Source organism: Podarcis cretensis (genome assembly GCF_951804945.1).
Source record: "Podarcis cretensis genome assembly, chromosome: 2".
NCBI classification, from domain to species: domain Eukaryota; kingdom Metazoa; phylum Chordata; class Lepidosauria; order Squamata; family Lacertidae; genus Podarcis; species Podarcis cretensis.
Genome location: NC_137171.1, coordinates 83,891,258 through 83,910,172, shown reverse-complemented (window position 1 = coordinate 83,910,172; position 18,915 = coordinate 83,891,258).

Genomic DNA, 18,915 nt, shown 5'->3' with positions numbered 1-18,915 from the left:
CACATTTTGTTGTTTGATATTTTTCTTGGCAATCCTGCCCGATTACATACTGGGAAATGGAAATCTAGTAGTGAGAAGTGAAGAAGTCAAAACTAAATTGCCCTTATAATCTCTCCTGAAACATCCTCTGCACAAGAAGCTGATTAAGTGCTGACATGGCTAGCTCCAATAAATTTCCATTCCTGTGACTCAGTTTTGGCCACAAACGTGGAGTTATTCAAGGAAATGGTGTTGGCCACCAAAACAGAAATGTAAAAAATGAAAAGAAAGTTTTTTCAATTCTGAAGATGAGTATTAGTAATCTCACAATGTTCTAGTAAAACTTGATATTCTGGAACGTAAAATTCAGATCCAAACAGATTAATGATCAAGGGTCTAGAATCCAAGCCTTATGAGAAATGGTGGAGTCACTGAAAACTTGGAATAAAGAGAGGGAATCTTAGAGTGTAAAGGGAGGAGGGTCTGATTTGTGTTGGTTCAAGATAAAAATGGGTATAAAATGAGAATTCCTGCTTCCCAATATCCAAGTTGGGGGCAAGTACTCTTTGGTGAGAGAACCCACCAGAGATTTAAAATCACAAAATACACAGCAAAGTAAAGTGTAGAAATATAGGCTGTTAGACCTTTAAAATATGCCTTTCTAAGTTCTTTCCAAGGTTCCTCTCTTCCCATGCATAGAAAAAGACCACACATTTGGTAAGTTAAAAATAGTTTACTTACGCACTCTTCAAATGCATGTGCTTTTCTATGCTACATTCAGAAGCAGTTGTAAAGGCAGTAAAACTTGACTTAGTTACAGTGGTGAAAGTTCCTAAATTATTGGTATAGAAACTCAAGAGTGACCTGTAACAGCCACAGATATATAAGAGGCATAAGATCAGTGCAACCTGCCTACCCCCTGTGATCCCACCAAAATGTTAATACCATAAATTGACTGCTTCATTTTTTTAAAAAAAGCTTAAACTTCTTTGTTAGGTGAGAGCCAGTGTGGTGTAGTGGTTAAGAGCGGTAGTCTTGTAATCTGGGGAACCGGGTTTGCGTCCCCGCTCCTCCACATGCAGCTGCTGGGTGACTTTGGGCTAGTCACACTTCTTTGAAGTCTCTCAGCCCCACTCACCTCACAGAGTGTTTGTTGTAGGGGAGGAAGGGAAAGGAGAATGTTAGCCGCTTTGAGACTCCTTAAAGGGAGTGAAAGGCGGGATATCAAATCCAAACTCTTCTTCACATAATACATCTTCTGCATTTGTAAGGAATCGACTTTTAGTGTGGCAGCACCTGAACCTTAGAACCTTCTGCCAATTGCCACCAGGCAGGCATCTTCATGGCAGTCTTTTTGTTTTTGTTTTTTTAAATGATATTTTATTAAATTTTCACAATAAAGAAATTATAAAACAATAAATAGAAGAAACACATGAAAAATACAGAACCACAAGAATACAAAAAAGAAAAAAGAGAAAAAAAGATGACAAAGAAAACACTTTTTTCAAATTCATATCCTTCATAACCTTATTTTCTTGACTTCCACCCGCCCTCCTTTCTTGTATTCCACTTCAAATTTAATTCAGCAAATTCATTTTAGTTAATTTTATCCTTTAAAAATTCCTTCAAATATTATATTGTTCAAATTTTCATCCAATATTTATCCCTTCTTTCATATTCTTATTATCTTATTCACTTGAACCTCTTTGTTTCATTTCAGTGTCCTCAACATTCAAAAATTTTACAATGTTTTTGTAAATAGTTTTTAAACTTCTTCCAATCTTCTTCCACCTGCTCTTCTCCTTGATCTCGTATTCTGCTAGTCATTTCTGCCATTTCCATGTAGTCCATTACTTGCATCTGCCATTCTTCCACGGTGGGTAGATCTTGTGTCTTCCAGTGCTTTGCAATAAGGATTCTTGCTGCTGTTATGGCATACAAAAAAAAAGTTCTATCCTTCTTTGGCACCAATTGGCCGACCATGCCCAGGAGAAAGGCCTCTGGTTTCTTCAGGAAGGTATATTTGAATACCTTTTTCATTTCATTATATATCATCTCCCAGAAAGCCTTAATCCTTGGGCATGTCCACCAAAGGTGAAAGAATGTACCTTCAGTTTCTTTACATTTCCAACATTTGTTGTCGGGCAAATGGTAAATTTTAGCAAGCTTGACTGGGGTCATGTACCACCTATACATCATTTTCATAATATTCTCCCTTAAGGCATTACATGCCGTAAATTTAATTCCAGTGGTCCATAACTGTTCCCAGTCAGCAAACATAATGTCATGTCCAACATCTTGTGCCCATTTAATCATAGTAGATTTCACTGTCTCATCCACAGTATTCCATTTCAACAGCAGGTTATACATTCTTGATAATATCTTAGCATTGGGTTCTAACAATTCAGTTTCTAGTTTTGATTTTTCCACCTGGAAGCCAATCTTTTTATCTAGATTATAGGCCTCTCTTACTTGAAAGTAATGTAACCAATCTCGCACCTTATCTTTAAGTTTTTCATAACTCTGAAATTTCAATTTATCACCCTCCTGCTCCAAAGTTTCCCAATACCTTGGCCAGTTAGTCTCCATGTTAAGTCTTTTCATGGCCTTTGCCTCCATTGGCGATATCCATCTTGGGGTTTTGTTCTCCAACACATCTTTATATTTAATCCAGACATTAAATAATGCTTTTCTGACAATATGGTTTTTAAATGCCTTGTGTACCTTAACCTTACCATACCACAAATACGCATGCCATCCAAATACATTGTCATATCCTTCCAGATCTAAAATGTCCATGTTTTCAAGAAGTAGCCATTCCTTCAGCCAGCAGAAAGCTGCTGCTTCATAATATAACTTAAGGTCCGGCAGGGCAAATCCCCCTCTATCTTTCGCATCCGTAAGTATCTTGAATTTAATTCTGGGCTTTTTGCCCTGCCAGACATGGCAGTCTTTTTGGCACCTGCTATAAACTTTTTTGTTTAGACAAGTTTACCCAGATATGTGGATTGTTGATGTGTACTTTATTTTTAGTTCATACTGATTTTACTTTTTTTGAATGTTTCAAATACTTGTTTTTAATGGTTTTTACCAATAATTTAATTGTTTTATTCTCTTTGTCAATGGATTTGAGACTGTAAAAAATAAAAATAAAAATCAAGCGATGTATAAGCTTTATGAAATAACTAACTAACTAACTAGGAACAAGAGAGTGAGGAAAGCAGGCAAAGACAACATCACAAACTGTTCCAGGCCAGACTGCTCCACCTACAGGCCAACTTTACATTTCATATAATTGGTTTTAGTACAGTACTTTAAAATTGTAAACAGCCTTGGGTGCTTGGGCAGAAAGGTGGTATATAAATGCAGTAAACAAACATTTGACATCAATACAAATTAGCTCTGAGATCCTTCATTCAGTTAAAACTCAGCTATAATTGCAGAGGACGACAACAAACAGTTTCCCATCTTCCTGGCACCGGTTTATATTCTGGTTTGGAATGCTGGAGTTAGCTTTTAGGTGACATATTAAAATTACACATGCGAGCTCACAGGACACAAAGCAATAAATTCAAAGGACAGTAATTTGCAAATATCAAATACAGAGAAAGTTACTGAGCAAAAAGCCAGAGCAATTGCTTTCTGCTGTCTGGCATCTTTCCACATTAATTCAAGGATATAACAGAAGATCTCCTGACTCTAACTGAAAGTACAGTTTTAGAAATATACTCCTGCTCATTGTCTCAGATCCAGTGAAAGTTAATTGCACCTGAATGGAACTTAAGTTAGTTGTGACCAATTTAAGCCCCTGATGGTTTAAAGGGGACTCAGGTGCAACTCATTTTCTGGGGATTGGGACCACATTGTTCTGCTTCTTGGCTGATCTCATGTTAATCTGATTAGGAGAAATAGCAGAAAATAATGTGACAGCACTTTACCCTGCTGTTTATAGACGTGGCCAGGAAAGTGTCTTCCTGACTTGATTCTGCAGAAGGAGCTATGGAGCTGAAGGCTAATATTGCTGCCGCAGCTTCTCAAGCCTGGCTCTATCCCAAACCAGAGCTTGATACTAAATGGTATTTGCATGCAGAATCAGCCAGTGTGGCTTTTTCTCCGGTCGATTTTGATATCACAGTAGCTAGAGAAATGTCAATAGCTGAACTGGGTTTCTGTATTCCAATCCTTCTGCCCAGATACAAGGCCAGCAACGTGGCCAAATGCCCTAGCTGTCTGCAATCTGATTCTGTGCATGTACACGTTTAACTAGCCTATTCATGAAACATGACAAAAGCTTTTCATATTTGGTTTTTCGGCAAAGGGTGGCAAATTATTAAATGATATTTTCATACTTCTACCATGATATCCATAGTGCATTCCATATGCTGCCACTTGGCTTTTGCTGATCAGAACATTTCCTCCTATGTATTTTAGTTTTATATAGAAAACTGACACAAACAGATATCCATTCCCTTCAGATTCCATGCCAGAGATGGACAGTTTTGGAACCAATTTTACTTTTTTGAAACTCTGAGGGAGAAAATTGGAACACATGCAAGTACATGCCTCATTCAGAATCAATGGAGGCTACTAAGTCTGATTTCAATTCAAGATTGCATGCTTTGTTCTTCACAGGAAGGACCTACACATCTGTTTAACTAATGCAAAAGAAATGTTTTGCTTTCCAAGGGTGGTGCATAGTGATCATTATTAGTAGAACTAGGCAGAGAAAAACTAATCAAGGGTTTATCATTTCTGTACCTCTTCTGACCCTTAATTACAGATTTGTAGAAATGCTTATGCATATATTTTTTATTGTAGGGGAGACCAAAGAATATTAGCAGACCTATTTTTGGTCTAAGCATTCACTAAAATTAATTGTTTGTGTATGTTGTCCTTTTTTCATGTCCCATACATGACTGCTACAACCAACATGGAACCAGTTTAGAGTTCCCAATATTTTTTTTGTTAAAATGTTTGCTTTTGTTAGAGAAATGATGTGGGGGGATCTTTATCAGTGAAACAGTGTAATAATCAACAAAAGGACTACAGTGGAACCTTGGTTCTCGAACTTAATCCATTCCGGGAGTCCGTTCGCCTCCTGAAACCATTCTAAAACCAAAGTGTGGCTTCCAATTGGCTGCAGAAGCTTCCTGCATTCAAGTGGAAGCTGCATTGGACATTCGGCTTCCAAAAACATTGGAAAACTGGAACACTTAGTTCTGGGTTTTTGGCATTCAGGAGCCAAAACGTACAAGTACCAAGGTGCTCAAAAACCAAGGTACAACTGTATAATGAGGCCGCTGATTCTTCCCATCATTGACAGAAAGTTGGCTGCTGTGTGATGGGGTTTCTGCGAAACTCACAGATTCATGAATGTTCTGGGCACTGTGACATATACTTCTGTTGCCATCCGGGCATTCACATGGGGGCAGGGGAAAAAGCATGCCGGAACTGCTGCGGTTTCTACAACATCTATACTTAATTCATAAAATTTGTACACCACTTGATCATAAGAATGAAACTTCAAAGCAGTTCCTCATATGCATCTTCCATTGATTCTATTTCTCAGAACTGACTGTGCACACACATGTCCCCCTGTTTCCCCTCTATATTCTATGTTCTTGTTCTTCACCCCTTCTTGCTTACAGATTCCTCTGCACTTTGCATGCAGTAATGCAGTAATGAAAACTGCAAGATGCGTTGAGGCCATATCGAGCAGTGTATCTTGACGTTCGGGATATCTTGATATTTAAATAAATATCAACAGTTGCTGTTCAAGATCTCTTTGAGACAGATTTAGACGGATTATTATTAGTTTTATTAAATTTATGTACTGCCCTTCATTAAGAGATCTCAGGGCGGTTCACAGAATAAAATACAAGATAGAACACAAGTAAATAATTAAACCAAATAAATAATTTAGTATTTCCTAATAAAACATGATGGAATTTTTTCACTGCATGTCAAGATGCTATTTTAATATTAGTTAATCAGGAGACAGAGAGACAGACAGACAGAGAGATGTTTAAATTTCAGTTTGGGCACTGATGACTTGTAACCTATAAAATGATTCATAGCAAAGCCATGTAACTGGATCAAATGAGCCATTTTCTGATGCCAAGTAATTGATTTGGTAGAATTTAGCTGGATTTCCTTACATAAGGATAACCTCGGGAGACTGTCTTCTGCTATATAGATTATGTGAAGGCAATAATGGAACAAACAGAGATAGATTCTCATCTCTGTTGGGAACATTCCAGTTGTGGTTCTCAACAGAGCTGAAGGAATGCCCCAGGGGTCTTCTAATGTAAACTTCCTAAAATCTAAAATAAGAAAAAAAGCTTAGATTAGTTACTCTTTGAAAGTCCTGTATTTCAGCAATGCACAACATAGTGAATATAACTTATTTATAAGAGGAATAAGATCAGTGCAACCTGCCTACCCCCTGTGATCCCACCAAAATGTTAATAATACCATAAATTGACTGCTTCATTTTTTTTAAAAAAAGGTTTCAGTCAAATGGCTTTTCCAGCTGCCTGTGCTGAAAAATACCAGCCCTGGATAAGATCATTTTTTATTTGCTTAATTTTACTTAAATCAGTTCACCATATATGCTGCGAGTGACCCTGGATCTAGCTCAGAGTTGGGGGGTTGAGGGCTGTGAGGAGCCAGTCTGGACAAGATGAGGAAACCAACCTCATTGTGGGCCACTGCCTTGCCACCATGGTGGCAGTGATCTGACTGGAGGGTCACAACAGGGAAAGAGTCAGGAAGGGGCAAGGCTTTGTCAAGAGCGAGGAGGGCAATTCAACAGAGATGGTCAGGAGACTGGTGGGACTTACCTGAGAAGTGCAGACACCACTCCCACCTCACAGACCTTACTCAGCGAATTGGGTCATCATTAGCCCTGGGATACTAAGCCAAGGGAGCCTCTCCACCTTCCCCTCCAAAGGGTCTGCTTCTTGATTCTTCGTACAGGCCAGATTATTTCTTTTTCTGTCTCTAGTAAAGTCACAGAGATGTAACACATGTATTCTTTGTCATTTTGTCATTAATTTTGCCACAGAGTGGCTCAGGGCAGTTAACAAGTGACTTGAATATGGGGCAAAGGGGCCATATCTGCATCTACATACAGGAACTGTTTGTTTTGTAAGGAAATTTATAAGGAAATTACACCAGAAAATGAGCTACAGCTTGTGTAAGATATTATCTGTAAACAGACCTGTGCATGTAGTTCTTTTCCTCTAGCCAATATCTGAGTACAAAAACATTATTAATGTTAATTGCAATTTGTGGTCTTAGAAAATTCCTTCTGCAGTTTCTTCTATTAATTATAAATGCATTCAAAGGCTATCTTTAAATCCTCAAAGACTCTGAACAGCATGCTTGTAGATTTGTTTACTGAAGCTAAGAATTACACTGTAAGTGACCAATAGCAAAACAGTAGCCCATTGTGTGGTAACTCAGTCTGATTAATGGCACCTCTTCAGAGAAAACACTTTCAGTCTCTACCCACTCATCTTGTTTAGCAGGAAAAGCATCGTGTAAAATCTCACCAGAATGTCAATTAATCAAATTGTTTTGTAGGTCTGTAATTCTTAAAAATAAGAACTACAGCATTCAAGTTCCAGCCGTGAAGCAGTGTGATGGGGAAGAGCGACAGAATGGGTGAAATAAAAGTTTGGTAACTATAGGAACTGGGGCTCTGTGTTTGGATCTGTCTGTGACTGCCCTGAGTGGTGAAGCATGGAAAAGAGGTTGCAGCATCTGCACAAGCAGTAAGTTACCCTCAGGCCCCACTCACTTAGGCTGAGCATTGGGCCCTGGACAGGAAAGACGATAGAGTGTTTCCTGTCACCTGCATTGGTACATTTCTTGTGTTATCTTTTAGTTATCCTTCAGTCCTGACATCATGGGTCCTGCCTCAAAGTTTCCCCTTCAGTCCTTACTTCTGGCTTCATCACACATCTCTGTTGCCAGCTACTCCTTGATTCTGGTCTTGACTGTTCCTTGACTCCGGTTCCTTATGTGACCTTCAGCTCTGACTTTCCTTGGCTCAACATGTAGGTCACGGCCTACAAGCCAACCCTGACAAATATTTATCTAATAACTCACACACTGAGCAGCTTTGCTGGATGCCATCACACAGATGCAATGAAGGAGAAGCATGATTTCTAGGCAACTACCAGCGACACAGAATAGGCTCCAATATGAGCTCTTACTTATGTGCGGCTGGATTCATCATGTGTTTTCCGCCATTACTGCTTAAGCCCTGTCATTTCATTGCCCTTAGCTCCAGGGTAAACTAAGGGCCCAGCTGGGCTACAACAAGCAGCAGAGGCACCCAGGAACAATTGTGCTTATTGCATTGGCCGCTTCCCCATTCCAGAAGTTGACTAACTGGCATTTTTTTTACAGAACCCCCCAGCCATGCCACCAAAGGCCTAGGAACTCAGGAACATAGGAAACTGACTTGCACTGTTTGCTATTATTGAACTGAATCCAATTCCAATTTCATTTTAATGTGCTGCTCCTGGCTCACCTCAAAAGTCAAGGAATATAAAGGCACATTTTTATTCTCTTAATTGCTTCCCACTAAAAAGATAATAGAAAGGAACAATCAGCTTTCTGCAATCAAATCCCAGTATGAGATCACATTATCTAACTAGCACTCTTGACAATTAAAGAACTGAGCAAACAAACTATATAGCAACAATGGTTATTGCTGAAATCAAGCAGAAACACCTCCCAGGAAAAAGGGTATTGATTTGAGATAAATCTTCTGGTGGAAATTCAATTCTTCCGGCTGTTTGATAAACTATCCCTTGACACCACCTCCCGCCCCCTTTCCCCACAGTTTCCCTGAGTAAGTGCTCAAGCCTTTGTGCCAGGGATGCGGAATCTGTGGCTCTCGAGTGGCTTGGGATGATGATGTATTTCACCAAAGTTGGGAGGGTCAGAGGTTCTTCACCCCTTCTCTAGAACATGGATGATGAAAGCTTTGGCCACAGCTCAGGAAATTAGCATGGCTCCCTGCCTTGCCCCCCTCAAATCTGCTTCCTACCCCCCCCCCCCGTTTAATGGTAGAACTGATTCTGCATTCTTCACTATCTAGGTTCTACACTCTAGAACCCTCAGCCACAGGCTAAAGGTAAAGGTAAAGGGACCCCTGACTATTAGGTCCAGTCATGGCCAACTCTGGGGTTGTGGCGCTCATCTCACTTTATTGGCCGAGGGAGCCAGTGTACAGCTTCTGGGACATGTGGCCAGCATGACTAAGCCACTTCTGGCGAACCAGAACAGCACACGGAAACGCCGTTTACCTTCCCACTAGAGTGGTACCTCTTTATCTACTTGCACTTTGACGTGCTTTCGAACTGCTAGGTTGGCAGGAGCAGGGACCAAGCAACGGGAGCTCACCCCATCGCGGGGATTCGAACCGCCAACTTTGTGATCAGCAAGTCCTAGGCTCTGTGGTTTAACCCACAGACACTGCCTCAAATGATCACCCAAACCATAATAAAGTTGAAATCAAAGTTGTGAAAAATGAGCCTTGAGGTGAGAATGAAGGTGTGTATGTGTATACTGTGATATTAAACTGAACACTTAAATAAAATCCCTCAGGCAAGCTCTTAGATAAGGCAGTTGCTTTAAAAGGGCTTGGTGCAGTAGTACAGCAATATTATTTGCTGCACTTCAAAATGTCACCAGCAGAGAGCAGAGTTCAACGAAGGTGGTGGCCGGGGTGGTTTTTTTTTTAAAAAAAGTCAAAGAGAGGCAACTATTCCTATATTTAAAACATTATTTTCCAAATCCTTCTCTTTGCTCCATGGACTGCTGCAAAGATTAGAGGTAATATCCAACTCTATTCTTTATTCCTGAAAGAATGCACATAATGCAGAAAGAGCACTTACATTCACCAAAGTTGAGAGATATTACAATGAACATGATGTGCTAGGAAAAACTAACGAAGCATCCAGATTTAACCAGCTGCATGACTATAATACCAAAATGATAGCTTTATTTAATGAATGACAGTAATTATGTTTGCACCACTCTTTTATGTACTTTGTTGCAGTTTCTTAGCAGAGAAGTGAATACATTCAACATCTCAGATACAGACTTCCAGAATATTAGCCAAGGGAATTTTAATGAAGTGCAGCGAGGTGTGTAGCCATCTCTTCTCCTTTTCTTATAAAAGAGAGCTAGGATCAAACAATGGATAATGTCGAAACGCCCAGCATCTTCTATTACAATAGGAAGCCACAGATGCACTTTGGTGGCATGGAGGAAAAGCCAGCTAATCCTTTGCCTCAGGCTGATTCCCTGACTTTAATCACCTACCTCCAAAAATGCTATTTACCAGAGAGGGAGAAACTTAATAGACCTCAGCTCTTAAACTCATAATATGTTTTCCCCTCTATAGCTAATAGCAGCTTTGAGAGCAACTTAGACTATGGTTGTGGAAGAGGAGCAAAGGTTATCCACCCTCTGTTTGTGTCTATTGCAGTGGTTGGACACCAAAGTAGGAGGGGGAGAAATGTGATTCAGTTTGCATTTAAAGTCAATTTACCTAATTCACACTTTCTGAAACAACATGCGAACCAAAACACAGCCACCCGTTAACGTCTGCGCTTCTTTAAATCTTGTGATGTAGTTCAAGTCGTCCATGCAAAAAAAAAAAAAAAAAAAAAAAAAGCATGTTATTCTGTATTATATATGATATTAGTGAAAATTGTTTGGCAAATATGCGTGCAAGTTGCATTCAATAAAGTCATCTCATTAGTGCCAAAATTTCGCAGTGGGACCTCAACTTCCTATCATCTCTCTGCACTACCCCCATCTGTTCTGTAGGGCTGAGGGAACCCATAACAGGGGTTTGTCAGCAGGGGGCCGGTCCACTGTCCCTCAGACCTTGTGGGGGTTCGGACTATATTTGGGGGGGGGGGAATGTACGAATTGCTATGCTCCACAAATAACCCAGAGATGCATTTTAAATAAAAGCACACATTCTACTCATGTGAAAACACACTGATTCTCGCACCATCCACAGGCCGGATTTAGAAGGCGATTGGGCCAGATCAGGCCCCCGGGCCTTAGTTTGCCTACCCATGCCCTAGAACAATTTTGGGGAGACACACAGGAAGCAGAGAGTGAGAGGGAGTCCTGCGGAGCTGGTGGAAGTGCTTGCACTAATAAGACAAGTTCATTGGGTACAACTTTGCACTAGGGAAAACTGTATACTTAAAATGTGTATATTAGGAGCAATTTGCAGTAAAATACTGAACAATTTGCATGAGGGCTTTTTGCTTTTCTTTTTTTGCAAACTGAGGTGGAAGTGCAGGGAACTGAACATGGGGGAAAAAAGAAACCAAAATTAACAGATTTGCCCATCTCCCTAAGTCATGTGTGGTTAGTGTGGAAGATGAGGTCACTGCTTAGTAGTAGTAGTAATAATAATAATAATAATAATAATAATAGGAAACTAGCGGTTTATTCACATGTAATAATTCCTCTAGTGTCTTGCAACAAACCTTCAAAAATAAACAAATCAAGTTTATTTTTATTTTTAAAAAGCTCTTTGCTATTTAATCCATTTTGGATTTGGGCTTGAATTTATCTAAAAAATAATCTTAACAAGAAAGGCCCAGCAAATGCTGTTTGCAGCATGTGACGGTGGTTTTGGGTAGTGGTTGTTTTTATCTCTGCTTTTGAATTCCCAAAGATTAAAATTCACTTAATCCTTTTCAAACTGTACAGAAGTAGTCATATTAGGTGATAATTGAAGGGTTTCTTCTTCTTCTTCTTCTTCTTCTTCTTCTTCTTCTTCTTCTTCTTCCTCGTGAAATTAGGAAAATAATCAGGCTGTGGTTCAGATTAGTGGCACACTTTGATATAGCTCTGCTGCTGAATAAAAAGCTTTGTTTTTGCTTCTTCCATGAAAGTTATGTGTTTTTTTGCTTCTTCTGACAGCCCTCAAGCTTGGTGCTGTTGAATTAGATAAGCTTGACTAGAAATATATAGGAACACTAGTTATTCAGGATATTCCTTTTGAATGGACAAAGGAGCTTTGTTAGGGGAGAAGAGAGAGAGAGAGAGATGTTGAGCTATGGCTTTCAGAAATGTTGTTGTTGGCCTTGAAAGGGAAATATGTTTATCTGTTTGACTGCAAGATGGGACCGAAATTGTGTTGACATGCATGGCAAGACATTGTGCTGCTATGGCTCAAGCCAGGCCACTGAGCTTTTCCTCATGATGGCTTTCTCTGCTAATGCACTGCACACAGTTAAGAATGTATATCTATGACAAAATTTGCTTTGTTTTTAAGGAGACACGCCTTTCTTACCTTCATGTGAAATCAATGGCAATGCTCAAAGCCCCCAGAGAGCAACTATGTAGTAGAAGATTGCATAAAAATCTATATTCTTCAAAATGTGTATCCTTGCAATTCTTCACTTAGCATTTACTAAGTTTTGCTGAGGCAAACAGAAACATAGGAATTAACTAAGACACATTTCTTAAACCCTACTTTCTCCCTTGTAGATTCCAAGTACCTCTAACTAAACATAAATATTCACTGGGTATAATCATATTTGTTCAGTCACCGAAAAACCTGTTTACATATCCAAGGCTGTTAAGGATTTGCAGGTGACTACTTTGGGGGGGGGGTAAAGCCCCCCCAAATTCCCAGCATGAGTAAGAATGTACAGGCTGTGCCTTAAATTATATTTTGGGACACTTGCATCCTTTTGTGTGAAAAGTAAGGATTATTTGTCTCCAGTTCCAGAACACTAGAATTAGGAGAACCACCACAACAAGAAGATTATGATGCTAAAATTCTTATATGAGTAAGAAGAATCAAGTCCAATGATTCAAACCCTGTATAGGATTTTGGGTGGTTTCCTCTCAGGCAGTAGCCTCCAGAGGTTTTGGGGTACAACTCCCACCAGTCCCAGTCAGCATGGACAATGGTCAGGAATGATGGAAGCGGAAGTCCAAAACGTATTGAGGGCACCATGTTGTGGTAGGCGAAGAACAGTGGGGCCCTCACTGTGTTCAGTCCAGACATACCTAGGGCTGCCTTACGTCTGGATTTTCCAGAAAATCTAGTCCAGCATCACACCTAGTCCAGCATCCTGTTCTCACAGTAGCTAACCAAGTGCCTGTAGGAAATTCATAAGCAGGATGAACACCAGAGCATTCTCCCCCCCTGTCGTTTCCAACAATTGGTGGAGGCAGAGAGCCTTGTTCTGTAATGTTACAAGGAAACCTCTCCCCGATCCCTAGCCTAATAATAATAATAATAATAATAATAATAGGGCTGCTGTCACATAGCAAGTATAATGTGAAGTCCCTGTTCTTCTTTCCACTGCCCTTTGAAGAGACTTGGGTGTTCAATGAGAAAAGTAGAACACAGGACAACAATTAATTGCTCTGCTGCTTTCATTGATCAGAGGCTAGGTCTAGGATAAGAGATCTTAGTGAGTAGGTTGACCTGCTGGGACTGGCAGATTGCCGGCATGAATTCCCAAAGCCCTGTTTGCATGAGGACAGAGCCTCATCTCTACTGAAAGTAGCAGTGATGTGAATGAAGTGGGTGTTTGTTCAGGCCACATTTCCAAATACAGAAATCAATGGGAGTTAAAAGCTTCTGGTTGCTTTCAGTGGCATGTCCATAGAAACCCCAAGCAGAACTCAGCAAAGTCCTGTTGGGTTCCCTAGTAGGGACTTCAGTTGCAAACAGTTCTTATTCAGTTGGGGCGCTTTGAATATAGTGGTACCTCGGGTTAAGAACTTAATTCGTTCTGGAGGTCCATTCTTAACCTGAAACTGTTCTTAACCTGAGGTACCACTTTAGCTAATGGGGCCTCCCACTGCTGCCGCACCGCCACTGCACGATTTCTGTTCTCATCCTGAAGCAAAGTTCTTAACCCGAGGAACTATTTCTGGGTTAGCGGAGTCTGTAACCTAAAGCGTCTGTAACCTGAAGCTTCTGTGACCCGAGGTACCAGTGTATTCTGAAAGACATGGGAGGTTTTTAATTCAACCAAATGCATCTCCCTGGAATATTTGACATAAATTGGAGTACAAACATATGTTTTATTTCTAGTAATCATAGCTAGAGAATAAATTAGAAGGGCGATGGCCATGTATGCCACCTTGAGCTCTTTGGAGAAAAAAGTGGTATATAAATGCAATAAGTAAATAGGAAACTTTATATCTATGAGAAACTCAATATTCTGTAAGGATCTTTCTCCACCCCCTGCAATAATTCCTCATCAACATGCTTTTTCAGCCACCAATATCATTTAGGCTAGGCTGGGAGTCAATGACTGGCCCAAAGTCACCCAGCGAGTTTAATGGCCAGCTGAGCATTTGAACCCTGGTCTCCCAGGTCCTGACATCATAACCGTTACACCACACTGGCTCTCCAGTTGTCAATCTGCAAGTGACTGACCATGCAACCCAATACATATCTACTCAGAACAAGTCTTATTGGGTTTAATGGGACACAGAAGAGTGTGGGGCATTGCAGACCCAATCTCGAAAATTGTTTGGGATTGAGAATGCCAGGGTTGTATAGCTACTATTATTTCCATTGGATCACTGCAAAGTTTTTATATCTGACATGCCTCCTGGTGTGCTGAGCCTTCAGTATGTCTGCATTTCATCTCTGCTCCAAATGGGCAGTAAAAGGGGAATGATTCAAGAACCAGCCTTCACTTCCATTGTCTATATCCACACATCTTTATATATTGTATAAAAGGTCAATTTGGACCAATATAGCTGTCTTTCTCAGTGAACATTTTTTCTGCACATCTCTGCTGTTTTTATGATTCAACGTAAACCACTAATCTTTATTGTTTAGCCAAAGACCATCACCTGCCATAAAATAGTACGATTGAATGTAGAAAAAAAGGGAAGTTTTTAAAATTAGTGTTGCACAGAAGAGCAAACTTTTAATACAGTATCTACTGCAAGCAGTGTGACAACATATTTGTTACGTATCAGACAAGCACCGTCCCCACTGTTTTTTGGTTTTTTGGTACCTACTAAAGACGTTGGATAGTATTCAACTAATGTGCAAGCAGAAATCCCTGTGCTAATGGGACACAACTGGACCGTCCCCATCTCCTCCCCCTGTGTGCCCTGTCCCCTCCCCAAATTATTATGATTAATGTAATAATAAAATTTCCATGCTGCCCTTCATCCAAGGATCACAGGGCTGTTTACAATATAAATACCCCAAAATACACAACATAGTAACAAACAAAAACAATATCTTCCTCAGTTGGGTGAACCCCCTAGAAGAGATCTAGCGGGTGCATGGGTGGTAAAATGGTGAATGCACTTCAGGGTAAACAAGTGTAAAATGATGCCTGTTGGGTAAATAATAATGATCTTAATTTCACATATAAGCTAATGGGGTCTGAACTGGTGGTGACTGACCCAGAATGAAACCTTAGGGTCATTGTGGATAGCATGATGAAGTTGTTGAACCAGTGTGTGGCAAAAGTGAAAAAGGCAACCCCCATGCCAGGGATCATTGGGAAATGAATCAAAAATAAAACTGCTGATAACATACATACATACATACATACATACATACTATAGTGCAACCTCATTTGGAATACTGTGTACAGTTCTGGTTGCCTCACTTCAAAAAGGATATCGTAGAGTTGGAAAAGGTTCAGAAAAGGTCAACCAAAATGATCAAGGGGATGAAACGACTCTTCTGTAAGGAAAGGTTGTAGCTTTTGGGATGCTTTAGTTTTGAGAAAAGGCGAGTAGGAGGTGACACAATGAAAATTTACCAAGTTATGCATGGCTTGGAGAAAGGGGATAGAGGAAAGCTCTTCCTGTCTTATGAAACTAAAACTCAATGAAGCTGAATGTTGGAAGATTTAGGACAGACAAAAGAAAGTGCTTCTCGCAGTATCTGCAGGACTTGCTCCCATAGGACACCATAAAGGCCACCAATGTGGATGACTTGAAACATGAACTGGACAAAGTTGTGAGGGACAAGGCTATCCACGACAGCTAGCCATGATGGCTATGCTTTGTATCCACAGTTGGAGGCAGTAACGCTTCTGAATACCAGTTGCTGGAAATCATGGGAGAGGGGAGTGTTCACCTTCTGCTTGCTGGATTCCCACATACATCTGGTTGGCCCCAGTGAGAACAGGATGCTGGACTAGATGGCCCATTGACCTGATCCAGCAGGCCTGTCAGGAGTGCATGCAGGAGCCAGGCCCTGTGACCAGTAGGGCTTCGCAGGACTGGGGCCTTCCTAAGTTTGTTCTGGAGAGGCAAGGCACAGGTGAGACAGCTTGGTAACTCACTGCACCTGGTGGCAAGAGCCGGGAAGGGATATTAGGTCAGCATTCCCCTTTGGCTCTTTGCCACAGCAACACATTTCCTGTGTTGCTGCGTGCGGCTTCTTGCTTCCTGATCCTTGGACCTCGGCTTCCTGACTCCCTGCTTCTTGATCCTCTGACCCTCCACTTCGTGACTCCTTGCTTCTTGCCCCTCGGACCCTTGACTTCTGGACTCTTGTTCCTGCTCCCACCCCGCTATCTTGCCCTCGGTCCCGAGGTCCTCAGACGGGACTTTGATCGCTCGTGGACCGGACCGTGACAAGGCCCTTCTTATGTTCTCATGTTGTAGTTTTAGGGTTTAGCTACATGCTGGGATGCCTGTAGCCCCACCCTTCAAGGATTTAAAAGCAAAACGAAGCTGCAATCTGACTATCAATATCAATTTCATTTAAATGTTGCCTTCCCATCTAATCTACAATATTCCCAATAAATTGGGAAGGGCTGCAGCTCAGTGGGTCACACATTCAATCCCTGGTGTCTGGGAAAAGATTCCCTTGTCTAAAACCCTGAAGAGCCACTCCCAAAGATTGTAGACAATACAGTGCTTGATGGACCAAAGGTATGACTTCAGTATAAGGTAACTTCCTATGTAGTCAACACACAGCAAATTCAATATATGGCAACACGTAAATAACAATATTAGTTAATGAACCATTTAGCAATTCATCAAAACATGATCTAGGAATTTTGAGTGGTTTGTTTTGATTAATAGATGATAAGAGCATATCAAAACAAGTTGGAAGCAGAAGATTGGTGTGGGGGAACTACAGGTTCCTCTATCCTTTCTGCTGGGGTTGATTTTCAGCACACAACACACGCAAATATATACACAACCACCAAAGGGGTTATGAAGCCCACCCTGACACCCTGCATGTGTGCATCTTCCAAGGCAAATTGCAGTTTTCATGACTGCATTTTGGGAGAGGGTGAAAGCTTCAAGGAAGCATCACATAGGACTCAGTGCCTTGTGGTCTTTATGTCAGGAACATAGGAAGCTGTCTTATACTGAGGCAGGATGAATAATAAATAACAGTAAACAAGAAAAACCCAGAAAATAAAAGTGGTATTAAATTGTGTGTTTATAAAACATACACACATCTCATTAAACTACATCAATTATGATACAAAGATACAAAATCAAATAATACAGGTGAGAAAATGTATGAGATTGAAAATAACTAAGCGTTTAAAGGGGTTATATCTAACAGTATTCTATTTTCTGAATAATATTTGGTTTTGTTGTATCAAATAATGGATAATTGTATAATATTTCATTTTTATATTGTATCATAATTGATATAGTTTAATGTGATGCATATTTGTGTGTAAAATGCATATTTGGTTGTAAAAAACAGTAAAATACTGCTTTTATATTCTGGGTTTTGTTCTTGTTAGTACTTTACACTGACTCAGACCTTTGGTTAATTAAGCTTAGTATTGCCTACACTGATTAGCTGTAGTTCTCCACGATTCAAACTGGGGACATTCCCAGACCACCCTGAATTTTCCAGGGATTCCACTTGGGACCTTCTGCATGCAAAGGAGAGACCCTTCCCCTTAAACTACTGAGCCACCCTAAGCCTACTGCTTGCTACTAAAATCCTAGAGCAAACATTTTGTAGTGATGTTGAGGAGAGAATTAATAATCTCACCCTCTCTCTCTTTACCTCTCTCTCTCAGGTTATGTTTCCTTAAGGGTGAATGGATCCGTTCCAGTTCAGTGGTGTAATGAGGAGGTGCTTCTCTGGAGCAAACTGTACAATGCCAAAATAATGCTACAAGTGTTTCTTTTAAAACGAGGTGTCAGGGTGCTTCCCATCTCTTCTGAGCAGTCATAGAACTGTCAAGCAAACGTCAGTGCACAATGCTTATTAAAAGAAAAGGCATTCCTTTTTATTAAGGCAAAATGAGTTACAATGAGCTACACTTCTCCTCTAACAGGAAATTAACTGTATGCTTGTGCTATTCATATGGACAGTTTGTGAAATCATATCCTATTTTGCAAATAAGTTGGTTTCATTCTATCAGATCAGTTCCACTAGGAAATAAGGCACTGGTGTAAGTTTTTCTCCCTGGCTTGCGTAATTAGGTGATAAAATACACAACAGCATATTTTTTAAAAAACATTTGTAGCTATGTAGATTCAAGCCTTGCATATTGCTTACCTAAAAACCAGAATACATAAGAGAATTAATGTCAGGGGAAAAGTAAAGACGAATAGTTTTTCAAAAGTAGGGGATACAAATGAAATGATAATAGTAGTAAAAGTAGCAGCAGTAGCAGCAGTAGGTTTGAATTTAGGGCAATGGGGTTTTGATTTTTTGGAACTTTATGATATGGTACCTGCATGTTGGAATATTTTAAAGAAATACAGTATATACATGAAGGAGCATCTCCACCCCCATCATTCAGCCTGGACACTGAGGTCCAGCTCCGAGGGGCTTCTGGCGGTTCCCTCACTGTGAGAAGTGAAGTTACAGGGAACCAGGCAGAGGGCCTTCTTGGTAGTGGCGCCCACCCTGTGGAACGCCCTCCCATCAGACAGCAAGGAAATAAA